Below are 19,070 nucleotides of genomic sequence, written 5' to 3'. Positions count from 1 at the left end.
CCAGCGGGCGGCGCTTTGGGTGCGACAAGCTCCGCCCGCAGGGCGGGACCTGGAGCGGAGGTGACGTCAGCGGTCTGGAGGCCGCCCGTGATAAGCGGGGGACTTGGGTGCGTTGGGCTCGAGGCGCTGCCGCCCCGGGACGTGCCCCTCCCAGCGACCTCGCCCCCTCCCGCTAAGTGCTCCCACAGCTCCCCCCGGCACCCCATCACCTCCAGCGCGCCTTTCCTTCCCCCCCCGTCCAGCCACAGCCCCCCATTCTCCCCGCGTGCCTTTCCTCCCCCTCCCACAGCCCCCGCATCCTCCCGGCACCCCATCACCCTCCAGCGCCCCTTTCCTCCCGTCCAACCACAGCCCCTCCACCGCTTCCCTCACCCAGCCACAGCCCCCTGCCTCCCGGCACCCCGCATCCCTCACCCAGCCACAGCCCCTGGCAGGTATTTCCTCCCCACGGGCTCCCACCGCCCCTCCCCACCCCCACCTCCCACCCCGGCACCTCCAGCGTGCCTTTCCTCCCCCCCACCCAGCCACAGCCCCCCCCATCCCCACTGCTTCCCTCACCCAGCCACAGCCTCCCAGCGTGCCTTTCCCCCCCCCCAGGCTCCCACAGCCCCTGCCCAGCCACAGCCCCTGTGACCTTCCCAACCCCATGCCCCCGGTGCCCCTGCACTGTTGTGAGCTTCCCCAGCTCCTCATGGGCCACCCCCTTCCCCACACACCTGCAGTGTGTCGCAAGCTTCCCTCCCCCCATGGGCCCCCACGGTGCCCCCAGCACACTGTGAATTTCCCAAGCCCCCTTGGTGCCCCTGCACCCCCAGCCCCCCTGCATCCCTAGTGCGCCGTGTCCTTCCCCACCTCTCCAAGCCCCCAGCTCCCCGTGACATTCTCTAACCCCCCTCAGCCCCCCACAACCTTCCTCTTCCCTCCCGCACCCCCCAGCCCGCCCTGACTTTCCTTGTCCCCCCTGTAACACCCAGCCTGCCCCATCCTTCCCCAACCTGCTTCCCGGTCCCCAACCCACCCACCCCGCACCCTATGCCTGCAGCCTTCTCCAATCTGAACGCCTGTTCCTCTAGCTGAAACCAACCTGCCCCCTTCTATCCCCCCATCCGTTGGGCCCCTTAGTCCTTTCTTCTCCCTCCAACACCTCCTAGGCCACCCCAACCTGCACCCCATCCCTACTTTCCCCCTTACATGCCTTCTCCCATAGCCCCCTTCCGCCTCTCCTCCCCAACACCCCCGCCTGCAACAACTTTCCCCAACCTACACGCCTGTATCCCCCAGTTCATTCCTCCATTCAAGCAGCAAAGAATCCTGTGGCACCTTATAGACTAACAGACGTTTTGCAGCATGAGCTTTCGTGGGTGAATGCCCACTTCATCGGAGGCAAGTGCTCATGCTGCAAAACGTCTGTTAGCCTATAAGGTGCCACAGGATTCTTTGCTGCTTCTACAGAACCAGACTAACACGGCTACCCCTCTGATACTCCTCCATTCAAGGGACTCTTCAGACCCCATCTCTCTCCAACATCCTTCCAGCTCACCACAACCTGCGCCTCCATCCATGCCCCCTCCTGTAGGGACTGCTCAGCGCCCCTTCCTCCCCAACAGCCCCCCCAGTTCATTCCCCCATCCATTGGGCCTCTCAGTCCCCTTTTTTCCTCTTTCCCACCGCAACCTGCACTCCACTCTGTCCCTAGATCTGTGGGCCCCCCAGTGCCCTTTTCTCCTTTGTCCAATATTCCCCAACCTGCACCCCCATTCCTCCCTCCACCCATGGGGCCCCTCAGCCCTTCTCTCTCCTTCCTGCCCAACACGCACCCTTCATAGCACACGGGCAGGCGAGCTAGGGGACGAAACCCGTGGGGAGCAGTGGATTGTAGAGTGGAGCGGTGACTGATAGTGTGGGCTCAGTCTCTGTTCCTCGACTGGGGCGGCTGGAGATGGGATGGGAGAGGGAGGCAGGGATGAGGGTGTTAATAGAGCTCTGTGTAGTGATAGTTCCTGCTTGTCTTTATTAGTTTGCAGAGGAATTGTCCAGGAGCTGGAGCCGGAGGAGAAACTGGAAGAAGTGAACCTGAGCAGCCTGGACATCCTTGTAAGCAGAGATGAAGAGTCCTCAGCTTTCTGCCTTCTCCATGACTGGCTGTGAGTGAACAATTATGGCCTCTATCCCTCATCTGTACCACTCAAGTTTTCTTCAGAGGCCGTGAGCCTCCTTGTTGGCCATGGGGCTCTGTGGGATTACGACCAAGGGAAGGGACAACAGTCTCCTCTGCTCAGTGACTGTCTTGGATGCAGGTGCAACAGGCTGCTTAACATATGAACGTAAGAATGGCCAGACGGGGTCAGATCAAAGGTCCATCTAGCCTAGTATCCTGTCTACCGACAGTGGCTAATGTCAGGTGCCCCAGAAGGAATGAACAGAACAGGGAATTACCAAGTGATCCATCCACTGTCACCCTTTCCCAGCTCCTGGCAAACAGAGGCCAGGGACACGATCCCTGCTCATCCTGACTCATAGCCGTTGATGGACTCATCCTCCATGAATTGACAGTAACTCTCCACTTAACATCCTCTCGCTTAACATTGTTTCAATCTTAGGTCCCTGGTCAATTACAGAACATGTTGTCTTTAAAGTTGTGCAATGCTTGGCTATAACGGCGTTTGGCTGCCTGCTTTGTCCACAGTCGGCAGCCCCCCATGAGCTCTCCTATGCCCCCCCTCCCAGCACTTCCCACCCGCCAGCAGACCCCGCGGATCAGTGCCTTCCCCCACGGCCTCCTGCCTGTGGCAATCAGCTGTCTTGTGGTGTCCGGGGACGGGGAGTGAAGACTCGTTGTGCAGGCTCCCCCTCCCTCCCCTGCTTCCAAACGCTGCAAGCCAGCTGATTGCTGAGGGCAGGAGCGAGGACGCGGTGTATGAAGTAAAGGGGAAGGAGGGGGGAGGAAGAGGCAGGTTAAGGGTGGGGGCTTGAGGGAAGGGGTTGAGGCCCCCACCCTGGTGCTCGCAGAGAGGGGAAGCTGCCGCTGCTCCTGTGCAACATGCTTCTCCTAGCCTACAGCACCTTCAGCCTCCTTGCCTGCCTCATCTCCAGTGCCAGTGGGCTGTGCCCGTGTAGGGTAAGGCGGGGGCACCCCCCAACTATAGTACTGTACTGTATGGCAAAAAATAATCCCCTGCAGCGTAACCCCCCGTTTACATTCATTCTTATGGGGAAATTGGACTCGCTTAACATGGTTTCACTTAAAGTCGCATTTTTCAGGAACATAAAGAGAACGTTAAGTGAGGAGTTGCTGTACCTAGTTCTTACTTGAACCCCATTATAGTCTTGGCTTTCACAGCATTATCTGGCCAGGAGCTCCAAAGGCTGAGTGTGCGTTGCGTGCTTTTTAATCGTATCTATAAAGGTGTAATGGGAGATGGGAGAAGAAGAGCCCACACAACACTGCAGATTCTGATGATAACTTCTGTTTTTCCCTCTTGTGTTGTGCTTAGTACCACGGAGAAAGAAGTGAAGGGTAAGAGCCCACCCCAATTGTGAGATGGAAGGTGCCCAAGAGCCGTGAGACAGTGAGCGTTGTTGATTCCGGGCTATGCAGATGCCATGAAGCTGGGAGTGGAGCAGACGTCACCATCAGTGAGATAAGTGTCTGGTTTTGTGAGGACTCTGGTAACGGCCCACCTGCCTCCAGGCCAGGACTTGTCGTTAGCTGGGGCTGAGTTTGTAGGAAAAGGTTCCTGAATAGCTGTAGTTACAAGGGAGACAAGGTCCCCATTTTCAGGGGCTGGTCATTTTTCTGTCCACAAGCAGTGTGTTCTCTGCAGCAGAAGGTTGGATCCAGGGGGATGACTCCAGCTGGTGAGTTTCTTGACTTCCTCCCATGTTTTTATCTCTCTCTCTCCTCTAATGTGTTGGCCAACACACTCTGTCTGTCTGTCTCTCTCTCTCTGTCCTTGCCTCTCCTTGTCCTGTCTCCTTTCTTAAGACATGGGCAGGTGTGGTATCTGTGCGTCCCCACAGGCTAGGTCTTGGGAGCGATGAACAAGTAGGAGGGGACCAAAATCACACAGTGTGGTGGGCGCTAGAGTGCAGCGGTGACTGTGGGTGTTGACTGAGTCTTTGCTCTAGTGGGGCTGATGTGGATGGCGTGGAACAGGGAGGTAGGGATGAGGGCAAGATTTCATGCACCAGTTGAATTTTGTGTAGTGATGGCTTTTTCTTGGGTTACTTACTGCGTTTGCAGAGGAATCATCCAGGAGCAGCAGCCGGAGGAGAAATTGGCAGAAGTGGACCTGAGCCGCCTGGAAATCCTCTTAAGTGGAGATCAACAGTCCTCAGCTTTCTGCCTCCCACATAACTGCCTGTGAGTAAGAGGTCCGGGCTTGGAATTCCTCATCTGTACTCATTGCAATTTTCTTCACACTCTGTTTGCTTCCTCATTGTCTATGGGGCTCTGTGTGATTAAGGCTTGAAGGGACCAGAGTCTCTAGATCCCTCCTGGCGTCTGCAATCTGGGACTGCGGTGGGCCCGCTGTGCACCCCTGACTCTCGCCCCCCTTTGCCTCTGCTTGCTGGAAGCAACAAGCTACAAGAAGCAATAAGTTATAAGCCCAAAACATGCTTTTCCCCACAAGTGTGGTGTGTGTGATCAGAGTGTGCTGTGCAGAGTGACTGTTTTAAGGTGTCATTCCAAGGGTTGCTTTCTACTTGTAGTCCTAAAGGTGTGATGGGATGAGGGTTCAGGGCAGAGCCTCACTGTGTGGGAGAGGCGAAAAGTAGAGCCTCCCCAACATTGCCCACTGAGATGGTAACTTACTTGTTTTTTCCCCTCGTGCTGGGTTTAGTACCAAGGGAAAAGAAGTCATGTGTCAGTGTCTGCTGCCTTCATGTCATGGAAAGCGAGCGAGAGCGATGGGACCTCAAGAACTACTGATGCCAAGGAAAAGCCGTCCTACTGGGAGTGGAACAGTCGCCACTCTCAATGAGATAAGTGTCTGTTTTGGTGATTGCTCTGCTCACGGTCCACCTTGCTCCTGGTAGGGATGCTCCATTTGCTGGGGCTGTGTTTGTAAGAAAGTCTTTTTGACTAGCTGTGTTTATGAGGGAGACAAGGTCCCCATTTTCAGGGGCTGCTCAGTTCTCTGGCCAGTAGCAGTGTGTCCTCTGCATTAGAAGGTGAGATCCGGGGGATGACTCCAGGTGACGAGTTGCTTCCCTTCCTCCCATGTTTCTCTCTCTGTCTGTCTCTTCTCTAGTATGTTGGCCAACACTCAGGTGTGCATCCCCACAGGCTAGGTCTCGGGAGCTATGAATATGTAGGAGGGGAGGAAAATCATGCTGGACAGTGGGTGCGAGAGTGGAGCGGTGACTCAGTGTTTACTCGGTCTGTATTCATTGAGTGGATTTCACGCACCAATACAGCTGTATGTAGTGATGTCTCATGCTTGGCTTTTGCAGCTGCGCTTCTAGAGGAATCATGGAGGAGCAGCAGCCGAAGGAGAAGGTGGCAGACATGGACCTGAGCAGCTTGGACATTGTTCTAAGAAGAGATTAACAGTCCTCAGCTTTCTGCCTTGCACATAACTGGCTGTGAGTAAGCGATACTGTATTCAAAGCACTGAACTCCTCACTTAAAGTCGCCCCGGTTAACGTTGTTACGTTGCTGATCAATTAGGGAACATGCTCGTTTAACATTGTGCAATGCTCCCTTATAATGTTGCTTGGCAGCTGCCTGGTTTATCCAGTCCTTGCAGGAAGAGCAGCCTGTTTCAGCTAGCTGGTGGGGGCTTGGAACCAGGGTGGACCAGCAGCCCCCCATCAGCTCCCCGCCCCCCTAAGTTCCCTGTGCAGCAGCCACCCAGCAGGCTATCAATTGCTGGCAGTTCAGCTGTCCCTCCCCCCCACTGCCATGTGCTGCTCCTGCCCTCTGCCTTGGAGCTGCTCCCCCGGAGCCTCCTGCTTGCTGTGCAGGGGCGAGGGGAAAGGGGGGCTAATGTCAGGGTGTCTGCCTCCCCCTACTCCTACCCCCCACTTACCCCTTCTCCATCTAGAGCAGGGTGGGGACAGGACAGGGCTCAGGGTGGAGAGAGTCTGCTGCCTGCAGCTGCTGTCTCAACTTCCTGACCTACTTAAAAAGGCAATGTCCTTAAAGTGGCAATGTGCATCTCTCACTCTCTCCCCCCACCGCCCCCACACAGGGTGTGTCTGTCTCTCTCTGCCATGCTGTCTCCCCTCCCTCCCTCCATTCGTGCTGCCTTGTAGAGTGTGAGATTACATTAACAACAATGCGTTAACCCTTGAGGGCTCAGCTGAGTGCTAGTTCATCATTTAGCAGTAAGGCATTCCCTGGGAAATATCCCACCCTCTGACTGCACCACCTCAATCAAGCTTCACAATCATCATTACTGGTTAAAAGTATCAGTTTTAAACAAACAATTTAATACTGTAAATCCTCATCTTTACTTGCTCTAGTATTGTTCACAGGCCGTGTGCTTCCTTGTTGGGTACAGGACTCTGTGGTATTAAGGCTGGGGAGTGGCCAGAGTCTGCTGTTCAGAGTGACTGTCGGGTGCTGTGGCAAGGGCTGCTTTTTGGCTGAAATGCTAAAGGTGTCATGGGAAGAGTGTTGAGGGCGGAGCGCCGCCGTGAGGGAGAGGTGAAAAGAAGAGCTAACGCGACATTGCCCACTTAGATGGTAACTTATTTTTTTCCCTTGTGCTGGCTTTAGTACCAAGGGAAAAGAAATCAGGCATCAGTCTACTCCCTTCATACGTTGGAAAGTGAGCAAAAGTGATTGGACCGCAAGAACTATTGATGCTACGGAAAAGTCGTCCAACTGGGAGGGGAACAGCTGCTACTCTCAATGATAAGTGCCTGTTTTGGTGATTGCTCTGCTCATGGCCCCCTTGCTTCTGGTAGCGATGCTCCGTTAGCTGGGGCTGGGTTTGTAAGAAAAGGTTCCCGACTAGTAGTTATGAGGGAGACAAGGTCCCCATTTTCAGGGGCTCTCAGTTCTCTGGCCAGGAGCAGTGTGTCCTCTGAAGCAGAAGGTTAGATCCAGGAGAATGGCTGCAGGTGGAGAGTTGCTTGCCTTCCTTCTCTCTCTCTCTCTCTCTCTCTCTAGTATGTTGGCCAACACACACCCTCTCTCTATCCTTGCCTTTCCTTATGCTGTTTCTCTTCTTAGGACATGGGCAGGTGTGCTAGGTGTGCATCCCCACAGGTTAGGTCTTGGAAGCCCTGGAGTAGTAGGAGGGGACGAAAACCTTGTTGGGCAGTGGGCGCTAAAGTGGAGCGGTGATTGTTGGTGTTAACTCGGTCTCTGTTCGTCGAGTGGGGCCGATGTAGATGGGATGGAAGAGGGAGGCAGGGATGAGGCCAAGATTTCAAGCACCAATAGAGCTGTGTGTAGTTATGGCTCATGCTTGGCTTTTGCAGCTGCGCTTGCAGAGGAATTGTCCAGGAGCCCCAGCCCAAGGAGAAACTGGCAGAAGTGGATCTGAACAGCTTGGACATCCTTCTAAGGAGACATGAACAGTTATCAGCTTTCTGCCTTCTGAACAACTGGCTGTGAGTAAGCAGTCAGTGCTTTCAATTCCTTATCTGTACTTGCTGTAGTTTTCTTCACAGGCCATGTGCTTCCTCGTCGGGTACAGGGCCCAGTGGTATTAAGGCTGGGGAAGGGACAGGAGTCTCCTGAGCAAAGTGACCATTTTGGGTGCAGTTACAATGGGTCCTGTCTAGTTGTAGGTGTAAAGTAGTAACGGGAGATGGTTTGAGGGCGGAGCTGTGGGATACAGGAGCTGTAAAATGAAGAGACTACGCGACATTGCAGACAGAGATGCTATTTTCTTTTTTTGCTTTTCTCCCCTCTGCTGGGTTTAGTACCAAGGAAAAACAAGTCACACGTCAGAGTCTACTGCCCTCGTGCGATGGCAAGTGAGTGAGAGCAGCGAGCCTGTGAGCATTGTTCATGCCAGGCAAGAGCCGTCCATCTGGGAGCCGAGCAGAGGCCACTGTCACTGAGATAAGTGTCTGGTTTGGTGATTGCTCTGCTCATGGCTCAGCTCCTGGTAGGGACGCCCCATTAGCAAGTTCTGGGTTTGTAAGAAAAGGTTCCTAACTAGTGGTTATGAAGGAGACAATGTCCCCATTTTCAGGGGCTGGTAATTTCTCTGGCCAGGAGGGGTGTGTCCTCTGCAGCAGAAGGTTGGATCCAGGGGGATGAGTCCAGCTCGTGAGTTTCTTGACTCCCTCCTGTGTTGTTTTTTTTACTCTCTCTCTCCTCTAATGTGTTGGCCAACACACACTGTCTGTCTGTCTCTCACTCTGTCTCTGTCCTTGCTTCTTCTTGTGCTGTCTCCCTTCATAGGATACAGATAGGAGTGCTAGGTGTGCATCCCCACAGGCTAGATCTCGGGAGCTATGAACAAATAGGAGGGGATGAAAATCATGCAGGGTATTGGGCGCTAGAGTGGAGTGGTGTCTGTGGATGTTGACTCAGTCTCTGTTCATCGAGTCGAGCGGATGTAGATGGGATGGGAGAGGGAGGCAGGGATGAGGGCAAGATTAAATGCACCAGTAGTGTTGTGTGTAGTGATTGTATTTGCTTGACTTTATTAGTTTGCAGAGGAATCATCCAGGAGCCCTTGCCGACCAGAATATGCAGAAGTGGATGTGAGCAGCCTGGAAATCCTTCTAAGGAGACCTCAACAGTCCTCAGGTTTTTGCCTTCTGCCTAACTGGCTCTGAGTAAGCGGTGAGTGCTTGGAATTCCTCATCTGTACTCACTGTAATTTTCTTCATAGGCTGTTTCCTTTCTTGTTTGGTATGGGGCACTGTGGGATTAAGGCTGGGGAAGAGACCAGAGTCATACTTGCCAACTTTCACTGGGTAGATAAGAACCCTGAATTCACAATATTCCAAAAATCAAGCTAATCCTATTTCAAATAAGGCCAAAACAAGCCAATTCCTAAGAACCCCAACACTCAATGACTAGATCTCTCTTGGCGTGCAGTCTGGGACTGTGGTGGGTCCGCTGTGCACCCCTGACTCTCTCTCCCCCCTTTTGCCCCTGCTTGCCAGAAGCAGCAAGCTACAATGAGCAATAAGCTACAGGCCAAAGACAAGCCCAATTTCTATGTTTTATTTTCCCCCTTGAGATTTGGTGTGTGTGACCAGAGTCTGCTGTGCAAAGTGACTATTTCGGGTGTCGTCGCAAGGGGTGCTTTCTACTTGCAGTCCTACCGGTGTAATGGGAATAGGGTTGAGGGCGGAGCCCCACTGTGTGTGGGAGGGGAAAATAAGAGCCTACCCAAAGTTGCTGACTGAAAGGGTAACTGATTAGTTTTCCCCCCTTGTGCTGGGTTTAGTAGCAAGAGAAAAGAAGTCACAGGCCAGAGTCTACTGCCCTCGTGCAATGGAAAGAGAGCAAGAGCGATGAGTCTGCAAGCGTTGTTGATGCGAGGCAGAAGGCGTCCATCTGGGAGCGGAACTGCCACCACTCTCAATAAGATAAGTGTCTTCTTTGGTGATTGCTCTGCTCAAAGCCCATCTTGCTCCTGGTAGGGACGCCCCGTAAGCTGGGGCTGGGTTTGTAAGAAAAGGTTCCTGACTAGTTGTGGTTACAAGGGAGACGATGTCCCCATTTTCAGGGGCTGCTCATGTCTCTGGCCAGGACCAGTGTGTCCTCCGCAGCATATTAGATCCAGGGGGATGACTCCAGCTGGTGAGTTTGTTGACTCCCTCCCATGTTTTTCTCTCTCTCTCTCCTCTAATGTGTTGGCCAACACACACTCTGTCTGTCTGTCTCTCACTCTCTCTCTGTCCTTGCCTCCTCTTTTGTTGTCTTCCTTCGTAGGACACGGGCAGGTGTGTTAGGTGTTCATCCCCACAGGCTAGGTCTTGTGAGCTATGAACAAGTAGGGGACCGAAATGATGCAGGGCAGTGGGCGCTAGAGTGAAGCGGTGACTGTGGGTGTTGACTGAGTCTCTGCTCTAGTGGGGCTGATGTGGGAGGCAGGGATGAGGGCAAGATTTCACACACCAACTGAATTTTTTGTAGTGAGGGCTCTTGGTTGGCTTATTTGCTGCACTTGTAGAGGAATTATCCAGGAGCAGCAGCCGGAGGAGAAATTGGCAGACGTGGGCCTGAGGAGCCTGGACATTCTTCTAAGGAGACATGAACAGTCCTCAGCTTTCTGCCTCGTGCATAGCTGGCTGTGGGTAAGTGGTCAGTGCTTGGAATTCCTCATCTGTACTTGCTGTGATTTTCTTCACACTTTGTTTGCTTCCTTGTTGGGTGTGGGGCTCTTTGGGATTAAGGCTGGGGAAGGGACCAGAGTCACAATTGCTAACTTTCACTGGGGAAATAAGCACCCCGACTTTGACAATAAGCCAAAAATCAAGATAAACCCATTTGAAAACAAGGCCAAAACAAGCCAATCCCTAAGAACCCCAACACTCAATGACTAGATCTCCCCTGGCGTGCAGTCTGGGACTGTGGTGGGCCCGCTGTGCACCTCAACTAGCCCTCCCCTTTGCTCCTCCTTGTCCGTGCTTGCTGGAAGCAAAAAGCTACAAGAAGCAATAAGTTACAAGCCAAAAAGAAGCACAATTTCTACGTGTTTTCCCCACAGGTTCGGTGTGTCTGACCAGAGTCATCTGTGCAGAGTGACTATTTCAGGTGTCGTCACAAGGGGTGCTTTCTACTTGTAGTCATAAAGGCGTGATGGGAGGAAGATTCAGGGCAGAGCCCCACCATGTGGGAGAGGCGAAAAGAAGCGGCTACCCAACATTGCCAATTGAGCTGGTGACTGACTTGTTTTTCCGCTGGTTTTAGTACCAAGAGAAAAGAAGTGACAAGTCAGAGTCTACTGCCCTCATGCAATGGAAAGCGAGCGAGAGTGATGGGACTGCGAGAATTATTGATGCCTTGAAAAAGCCGTCCAACTGGGAATGGAATAGTCATCACTGTCAATGAGATAAGTGTCTGTTTTGGTGATTGCTCTGCTCACGGCCCACCTTGCTCCTGAAAGGGATGCCCCGTTTGCTGAGGCTGTTTGTAAGAAAAGGTTCCTGACTAGCTGTGGTTTTGAGAGAGAGAAGATCCCCATTTTTAGGGGCTGCTCAGTTTTCTGGCCAGGAGCAGTGTGTCCTACGCAGCAGAAAGTTGCATCTAGGAGAATGAGTCCAGGTGGTGAATTGCTTGCCTTTCTCTTGTGTTTCTCTCTCTTCTCTAGTGTGTTGGCCAACACTCTTTCTCAATCTGTCCTTGCCTTTCCTTGTGCTGTCTCCCTTCTTAGGATATTGGCAGCCGAGCTAGGTGTGCACCCCCACAGGTTGTGTCTTGGGAGCCATAAAGAAGTAGGAGGGGACAAAAATCATGCAGGGCAGTCGGTGCGAGACTGGAACAGTGACTGTTGGTGTTGTGGGGCTAAGACAGATTGAAAGCGATGCAGGGAAGAGGGCCTTAATTGGGCTCTATGTAGTGCAGGAGTTCTCAAACTGGGGTTTAGGTCCCGTCAGGGGGCCGCAAGGTTGTTATTTGGGGGTTGTGAAATGTCATCCTCCATCCTAAACATCACTTGGCTTCCAGCATTTATAATGGTGTTGAATATACAAAAAGTGTTTTTAATTTATAAGAGGAGGGTCACACTCAGAAGCTTTCTATGTAAAAGGGATCATCAGTACAAAAGGTTGAGAACCACTGGTGTAGTGATAGTTCTTGCTTGCCTTTATTAGCTTGCAGAGGAATTGTCCAGGAGTCTCAGCTGGAGAAGAAGCTGGCAGAAGTGGACCTGAACTGCCTGGACATCCTTCTAAGGAGACATGAACAGTCCTCAGCTTTCTGCATTCTGGATAACTGGCTATGAGTAAGAAGTCAGTGTTTTCAATTCCTTATCTGTACTCACTCTTGTTTCCTTCATAGGCCGTGTGCTTCCTCGTTGGGTACGAGGCTCTTTGGGATTAAGGCTGGGGAAGGGACAAGAGAGTCTCCTGAGCAAAGTGACTGTCATAAACAGATAGTTAAGGGTTAAAGTCTCTTTTACCTGTAAAGGGTTAACAAGCTCAGTAACCTGAGAAACACATGACCAGAGGACCAATCAAGGGACAGGATAATTTCAAATCTCTGTGGAGGGAAGGCTTTGTCTGTGTTCCTTGTTTGCTCTGTGTGCTCTCTTTGGATCTAAGAGAGGCCAGACATGTCTCCAAGTTCTCCTGGAGTATTTCCTACTATCCAGTATAGTGAGTATTAGAAAGGCGAATTAGTCTTATAATTTGATTTCTACATTTGCAATTGTGTGTTTGCTGAAGGAAATTCTTTATTTCTGTTTGCTGTTACTTTGATTATGCTGAGGAGGAGGGAGGGGAAGTCTCTCCAGTTTTCATAAGTTAAACCCTGTATTTTTGCATCCTGGTAATACAGAGATAGTGTACTTTTTTTCTTTAATAAAATCTTTTCTTTTTTAGAACTTGATTGATTGATTTCTTCCCTTGTTTGGATTTTCAGGGGAGGGGAGGGGGAAAAGTGAATCCCTCTTTGTTTGATTCAAGGAGTCTGAATCAAGGTATCTCTCTCCAGGACTAGGGAAGGGGAGCGGGAGGTGAGTCCCTCTTTGTGTTGAGTCAAGGATTTGACTCGATGTGTATCTCTCCGGAGCAGGCTGGAGAGAGGGAAGTGGGGGAGGGGAACTGGCTGTTTCTCTCTGGTGAGATTCAAGGGGTTTGAATCTGTGTTCCCAGGGGAAGTTTTTTGGGGAACAGGCAGTGTGTCAGACACTTAAAAAACTGACTGGTGGCAGCGAGAACCAGATCTAAACTAGAATTTTAGTTTAGAGGAGTCCATGCAGGTCCCCATCTTGGAACCCAACAGCTCCAAGTGGGGGAGAAGACCTATGACAGTGACTATGTTGGGTGCAGTTAAAATGGGTCCCTTCTAGTTGCAGCTGTAAAGTAGTAATGGGAGATGGGTTGAGGGCAGAGCTGTGGGATACGGGAGATGTGAAATGAAGAGACTATGTGACATTGCAGATGGAGATGGTAATTTTATTTTATTTTTTTCTTCCCTTTACTTCTTCCTTGGTACTAAACCCAGCAGTCACACATCAGAGTCTACTGCCCTCATGCGATGGAAAGTGAGTGAGAGCAGAGAGCCTGTGAGCATTGTTCATGCCAGGCAACAGCCGTCAATGTGGGGGTCGAGCAGACGCCACTGTCACTGAGATAAGTGTCTGTTTTGCTGAGGGTTCTGCTCATGGCCCATATCAGTTTCTTGCCTTTCTCTGTGTTTCTCTCTCTCTCTCTTACTCTCTTCTCTAGTGTGTTGGCCAACACTCTCTGTCTCTGTCCTTGCCTCTCCTTGTGCTGTCTGCCTTCATAGGACACGGGCAGGAGTGCTAGGTGTGCATCCCCACAGGCTAGGTATCAGGAGCTATGAAGAAGTAGGAGGGGATGAAAATCATGCAGGGTAGTGGGCGCTAGAGTGGAGCGGTGACCGTCAGTGTTGACTCAGTCTCTGTTCATCGAGTCGGGCTGATGAAGATGAGATGGGAGAGGGAGGCAGGGATGAGGGCATTCATAGAGCTCTGTGTAGTGACAGTTATTGCTTGGCTTTATTAATTTGCAGAGGAATCGTCCAGGAGCCCCAGCCGGATGAGAATGTCAGAAGTGGACCTGAGCAGCCTGGACATCCTTCTAAGGAAACAAGAATAGTCCTCAGGTTTCTGCCTTCTGCATAACTGGCTGTGAGTAAGGGCTCATTGTTTTGAACTCAGAGTCATCTGTACTCACTGTAGTATTCTTCATAGACGGTGTGGTTTCTTGTTGGGTACAGGGTTCTGTGGGATTAAGGGTGGGAAGGGGCCAGAGTCTGCTGTGCAGAGTGACTCTGTTGGGTGTTGTTGTAAGAGGTGCTTTGTACTTTTAGTCCTAAAGGTGTAATGGGTAGATGGCGGAACCCCGCCATGCGTGAGAGGGGAAAAGAAGAGCCTATGAGACATTTCTGACTGAGACGGTAGCTTACTTGTTTTATCCCCTGGTTTTAGTACCAAGCAAAAAGACGTCACATGTCAAAGTCTACTGCCCTTATGTGACGAGTGACGAGACTGCGAGCGTTGTTGGTGCCAGGCAGGAGCCGTCCATCTGGGAGCAGAACAGCTGCTACTATCACTGAGATAAGTATCTGTTTTGCTGAGGGTTCTGCTCATGGCCCACCTGGCTACAGGTAGAGACACCCCGTTAGGTGGGGCTGGGTTTGTAAGAAAAGGTTCCTGACTAGCTGTGGTTTTGAGGGAGACATGGTCCCCATTTTCAGGGGCTGATCATTTCTCTGGCCAGGATCGGTGTGTCCTCAGCAGGAGAAGGTTAGATCCATGAGGATGACTCCAGGTGGTGAGTTGCTTGCCTTCCTCCTCTGTTTCTCTCTCTGTCTTCTCTTCTCTACTCTACTGTGTTGGCCAACACACTCTCTCTCTCTCTGCTGTCTCCCTTCATAGAGCACGGGCAGGAGTGCTATGTGTGCATCCTCTCAGGCTAGGTCTCTGGAGCTATGAACAAGTAGGAGGGGACTAAAATCATGCATCGTAGTGGGCGGGTGACTGTGGATGTTGATTGTCTCTCTTCAAGTGGGCCTGATGTAGATAGGATGGGAGAGGGAGGCAGGGATGAGGGCAAGATTACCTGCACCAATTAAATTTTGTGTAGTGATGGCCTTTGCTTCACTCATTTCCTGCGCTTGCAGAGGAATTGTCCAGGAGCAGCAGCTGAAGGAGAAAGTGGCAGACGCGGACCTGAGGAGCCTGGACATCCTTCTAAGCAGACATGAATGGTCCTCAGATTTCTGCCTCCCGCACAACTGGCTGTGAGTAAGCGGTCAGTGCTTGGAATCCCTCATCTGTACTGGCTCCGGTTTTGTTCAGAGGCTCTGAATTTCCTCATTGGACACGGTGCTCTGTGGGATTCAGACAAGGCAAAGGCACAAGTCTCCTGTGCAGAGTCAGTATTTTGGATGTAGGTGCAGTGGGCTGCTTTTTAGTTGTAGTGCTAAAGCTGTAATGGGAGGAGGGTTGAGGGCGGAGCCCTGAGGTGTGGTAGATGCGAGAAGAAGAACCTATGCACGTTGCAGACTGAGATGCTAACTGATTTGTTTTTCCCCCTAGTGCTGGGTTTAGTACCAAGTGGAGAGTCAGAGTCCACTCCGCACATGCCATGGAAAGGGAGCGAGAGCTGGGAGATTCTAAGCATTGTTGATGCCAGGGAAGAGCCATCCAGCTGGGAGTGGAGCAAGGACCACTTTCAGTGAGATAAGTGTCTTGTTAGGTGAAGGCTCTGCTGTGGTTATGAGGGAGACAAGGTCCCTATTTTCAGGGGCTGCTCAGTCCTCTGGCCAGTACCGGTGTGTCCTCTGCAGCGGAAGGTTGGATCCAGGAGGATGACTCCAGGTGTCAAGTTGCTTGCCTTCCTCCCGTGTTGCTCATTTTCTCGCTCTCTGTCTCTCTAGTGTGTTGGCCAACGCTCTCTCTTAATCTGTCCTTTCCTTTCCTTGTGCCATCTCCCTTCTTAGGACACAGGCAGGCCTGCGAGGTGTGCATCTCCACAGGTTAGGTCTTGAAAGCCCTGGAGTAGTAGGAGGGGACGAAAACCATCCGGGGTAGTGGGTGCGAGAGTGCAGCAGTGACTGTCAGTGTTGAATTGGTCTCTGTTCAAGTGGGGCTGATGTAGATGGGGTGGAAGAGGGAGGCAGGATTGAGGGCAACGTTTCAAGTACCATTAGAGCTGTGTGTAGAGATGGCGCATGCTTGGCTTTTGCAGCTGCACTTCCAGAGGAATTGTCCAGGAGCTTGAGCCGGAGGAGAAACTGGCAGAGGTGGATCTGAGCAGCTTGGACATGGTTCTAACCAGACAGGAACAGTCCTCAGCTTTCTGCCTTCTGAACAACTGGCTGTGAGTAAGAGGTCAGTGCTTTTAATTCCTTATCTGTACTCGCTGTAGTTTACTTCACAGGCCTTGTGCTTCCTCGCTGGGTACAGGACACTGTGGTATTAAGCCTGGGGAAGGTACAAGAGTCTCCTGAGCAAAGTGACTATTTTGGGTGCAGTTACAATGGATCCCTTCTAGTTGCAGATGTAAAGTAGTAATAGGAGATGGTTTGATGGCGGAGCCGTGGGATATGGGAGATGTGAGATGAAGAGACTACGTGACATTGCAGATGGAGATGCTAATTTGTTTGTTTTTCTCTCCTCTGCTGGGTTTAGTACCAAGGAAAAATAAGTCACATGTCAGAGTCTACTGCCTTCATGCAATGGAAAGTGAGTGAGAGCAGTGAGCCTGTGAGCATTGTTCATGCCAGGCAAGAGCCGTTCATTTGGGAGCCAAGCAGATGCCACTGTCAGTGAGATAAGTGTCTGTTTTGCTGAGGGTTCTGTTAACAGCCCATCTGACTCCAGGTACAGACACCCTGTTAGCTGGGGCTGGTTTGTCAGAAGAGTTTCCTGACTAGCTGGGGATACAAGGGAGACAAGGTCCCCATTTTCAGGGGCTTGTCATTTCTCTGTTCACAAGCAGTGTGTCCTCCGCAGGAGAAGGTTGGATCTAGGAGGATGACTCCAGATGGTGAGTTACTTGCCTTTCTCCTGTGTTTCTCTCTCTCTCTCTCTCTCTCTCCTCTAGTGTGTTGGCCAACACTCTCTTTCTCTCTCTGTCCTTGCCTCTCCTTGTGCCGTCTCCCGTCATAGAACAGGGGCAGGGGTGCTAGGTGTGCATCCCCACAGGCTTGGTCTCGGGAGCTATGAACAAGTAAGAGGGGATGAAAATCATGCAGGATAGTGGGCGCTAGAGTGGAGCAGTGTCTGTGGATGTTGACTCAATCTCTGTTCATTGAGTCCGGGGGATGGAGATGGAATGGGAGAGGGAGGCAGGGATGAGGACATTCATAGAGCTCTGTTTAGTGATGGTCCTTGCTTGGTTTTATTAGTTTGCAGAGGAATTGTCCAGGAGCCCTCGCCGGAGGAGAATATGCAGAAGTGGATCTGAGAAGCCTGGACATCCTAAGGAGACATGAATAGTCCTCGGGTTTCTGCATAACTGGCTGTTCCTCATCTGTACTTGCTGTAGTTGTCTTCACAGGCCGTGTGCTTCCTCCTTGGGTACGGGGCTCTGTGGCTGGAGAGGGCCCAGAATCTGCTCTGCGGAGTGACTATGTTGGGTGCCATTATGAGGGCCAATGTAGACAGGAGAAAAGGGGCCTGAACCCTGATTACAGGGCGGTCACCCTTTCTTTAGTAAAATACGCCTCCTTTAAACTCGGTGTGTGCAGGGGGCGGGGGGAAGTCCCCAATGTGAAAAGATCTGGAAATGAACAGGTAAGGGAGGGATCCTGGTGAGTGTCTCCTTTCCGATCATCCTCCATCTCTCAGCGACACCCTTCCGGACTTACCTTCCTACCTCACCAAGAAAATAACTTTGTGCTCCCTAACCTTTACCAGAAAAGACCCCTCTTCCTTGTGACGCAGTCCTGTTAGTAGGGTTAGGTGCACCCATGTGCTGGCTCTGAATACCACCACATGTGCTTACAACACCTGAACATCAACACATTTCAGAAACGATAGCCACATCAATCCCTTCGGACGTAGCCCTAGGAATCTCCTCTGACTATCTCCAAAGAGACACAAAGCCTGGAATTTGGACACAGCTGAGGGAGCTGTCCGAATGTCTACAGTTGAACACTCATCAGTGCGACGGTGTCTTTCTTGTGCACAAGAAAACACAGGGTCAAAGTTGTGGTTGGTTGAGCGGTGTAAATTGGGCAGGGCAAAAGGACTTGAGGAAGGATGAGGTGGAAGTGAGGGTCTGAAAGGAGCCCCCCACCTCACCTGTTCATTTCCAGACTGTGTGACATTTGCATGGTTGGGCCATTTCTTGGCTTTTTTGAGAAAAGGGGCGAATTTTCCATGGCCTCCACCATCCCCTTACAGCTGCCCCTTCGCCACACCATGTTGCATCTGACCTGGATAGGTCGCAAGTAAGATTTCACTTCAAATCTCAAAAAAGTCCAGTAGAAATAATTGTGGGGGAATTTCCTGTCACTAAGAGAAACGGAAGCTCAAGCCTTCTCAAGGGGTGGGGTGTCACTCAGCCACAGGCACAAAAAGGCTCCCCTAGTTTAGGCGTGCGAGGGATAAGACCTTACACCCTGGTTACAGGGCAGTCATTTTGCCGGGCGTGTCAAAGTGACCTGTGGTTTAATTTGCTTGGCAAAGGAGACCCAAACCTTCCTTACAGGGTGGTCCTTAAGCCAGGGGCGTTCGAATGGGGCAGAGAGAAAAGCATTGTAAAGGAGAGACCTCCGTTCCCTCAGGAGAGCGTGGTCTCATTGCCCAGCAAGTGCCAGCGGCCCAAGAGGAGCTAGAAAGGGGAGACCTGCACCCTTCTCACAGGGATTGGTCAGTGGCAAAGAGCATTTTAAAGGCTAGGTCCTAAGGAGCTCAAAGCCACAGAGACCTTGTGGTGATCTGCGTGTAATGTAATATCTCATTGTAAGGTGACGAGGCCGGCAAGAGTTAATTAACTCACAAACTGACCTTGACCCATGGCCGAACTTTAAAGACTGGTTAGGAAGATATGTAAAGGAATAGAGGTTTGAAATGCAGCCTGCATTGTTAGAGATTTACCCTTCTATGTTAGCTCAGGTCTTGTCTCTTTCTATAGCTGTGATTCAAAGATCAAAAAAGCAATATTAACATTTAGGAAGACACTGGAGTGAGATAGTGTTATTGTCTACATCGGGGGTCGGCAACCTTTCACAAGTGGTGTGCCGAGTCTTCATTTATTCACTCTAAAATGTATTACTGGCACACGAAATGTTAATGTTTTTCAGAAGGTCTCTTTAGTTCTGTAATATATAGACATAGAAACTAGTGTTGTATGGTAAAATAAACAAGGTTTTCAATATGTTTAAGTAGCTTCATTTAAAATTAAATTAAAATGTTGATCTTCCACCGCTGGCCTGCTCAACCCGCTGCTGGTCTGGGGTTCTGTTCCACTAGGCCGCCAGCAGCCTGTGCGGGGCCCTG

General features: G+C 51.4%; 2 long non-coding RNA genes across 8 annotated transcripts; both read left to right on the top strand.

The window, feature by feature from the left end:
- Positions 1-8,560: 8,560 nt before the first annotated feature.
- LOC120388576 lies at positions 8,561-13,409 on the top strand. Of its 3 annotated transcripts, none has more exons than XR_005590605.1 (4): positions 8,561-8,758; positions 9,372-9,727; positions 10,101-11,880; positions 13,097-13,409. It is a non-coding gene; the product is annotated as an uncharacterized LOC120388576 (long non-coding RNA). The 3 variants fall into 3 exon arrangements; XR_005590604.1 differs by having other exon boundaries at positions 10,064-11,880; XR_005590606.1 differs by lacking the exons at positions 8,561-8,758; positions 9,372-9,727 and having other exon boundaries at positions 9,916-10,224; positions 10,841-11,880.
- A 75-nt stretch (positions 13,410-13,484) lies between these two features.
- LOC120388574 lies at positions 13,485-18,319 on the top strand. 5 transcript variants are annotated; one of them, XR_005590597.1, is made up of 6 exons: positions 13,485-13,745; positions 14,046-14,391; positions 14,741-14,994; positions 15,159-15,953; positions 16,254-16,611; positions 16,973-18,319. It is a non-coding gene; the product is annotated as an uncharacterized LOC120388574 (long non-coding RNA). The 5 variants fall into 5 exon arrangements; XR_005590598.1 differs by lacking the exons at positions 13,485-13,745; positions 14,046-14,391 and having other exon boundaries at positions 14,398-14,860; XR_005590599.1 differs by lacking the exons at positions 13,485-13,745; positions 14,046-14,391 and having other exon boundaries at positions 14,398-14,871.
- The last annotated feature ends 751 nt before the right edge of the window (positions 18,320-19,070 follow it).

This window comes from Mauremys reevesii, linkage group 22 (assembly GCF_016161935.1).
Source record: "Mauremys reevesii isolate NIE-2019 linkage group 22, ASM1616193v1, whole genome shotgun sequence".
Lineage (NCBI taxonomy): Eukaryota > Metazoa > Chordata > Testudines > Geoemydidae > Mauremys > Mauremys reevesii.
This window is presented reverse-complemented; position numbering and strand designations above follow the sequence as displayed.